This window comes from Penaeus monodon, chromosome 15 (genome assembly GCF_015228065.2).
Source record: "Penaeus monodon isolate SGIC_2016 chromosome 15, NSTDA_Pmon_1, whole genome shotgun sequence".
NCBI lineage: Eukaryota > Metazoa > Arthropoda > Malacostraca > Decapoda > Penaeidae > Penaeus > Penaeus monodon.
Genome location: NC_051400.1, coordinates 26,625,200 through 26,625,751, shown reverse-complemented (window position 1 = coordinate 26,625,751; position 552 = coordinate 26,625,200). Strand labels below are relative to the sequence as shown.

General features: G+C 33.2%; 1 protein-coding gene across 1 annotated transcript in view; it reads left to right on the top strand.

Moving 5' to 3' along the window:
- LOC119581870 (disintegrin and metalloproteinase domain-containing protein 11-like) overlaps positions 1 to 552 on the top strand; it is a gene marked incomplete at its 5' end in the record, with an annotated part of 193,377 nt that overhangs the window by 50,020 nt on the left and 142,805 nt on the right.

The window sequence follows — 552 nt, the reverse complement described above, 5'->3', positions numbered from 1 at the left end:
CATCACTATCTCACCACCAGAGATCGGCTTAACAATATCTCATAATTTAGGACAAACATTATCGCCCCCAATACCGTGAAGATTAGATTATTATCACTGAATATGCGAGTAAATCATCTTACTGTATATTAGATGGCAGGTCTATTTTCACACACGGATGGTTTTGAATATAAAGATAGCCTTCTTTATGCTAAATATTCGACATTAATTTGATGTATTGAGAGTTCCATCAGTGCATGAAAAATGGAGATAGATTTTCTCAGCGCATATTCTTGCATGATTTCTTATAGTTGTATTTTATTTCTGCTTTTATTTGTTTGTATAAATTCCTTTATGGTGAGAGTTTTGTTTTGTATTTAAATTATTACTGAGTGTTGTAATCTTGTGCCTTGACTCTTGCTCTCATAACTAATGATACATATTATATAAGTATTAAATTTTTGTCGTGTTCCTTCATCTCTTTTGAATAGTTTTATTGTTTTGTAAGTGACGGATAAGGGAACACGAGGACCCGAGGGAAAGGAAGATGAATAAGCAGAGACACTCATGCGA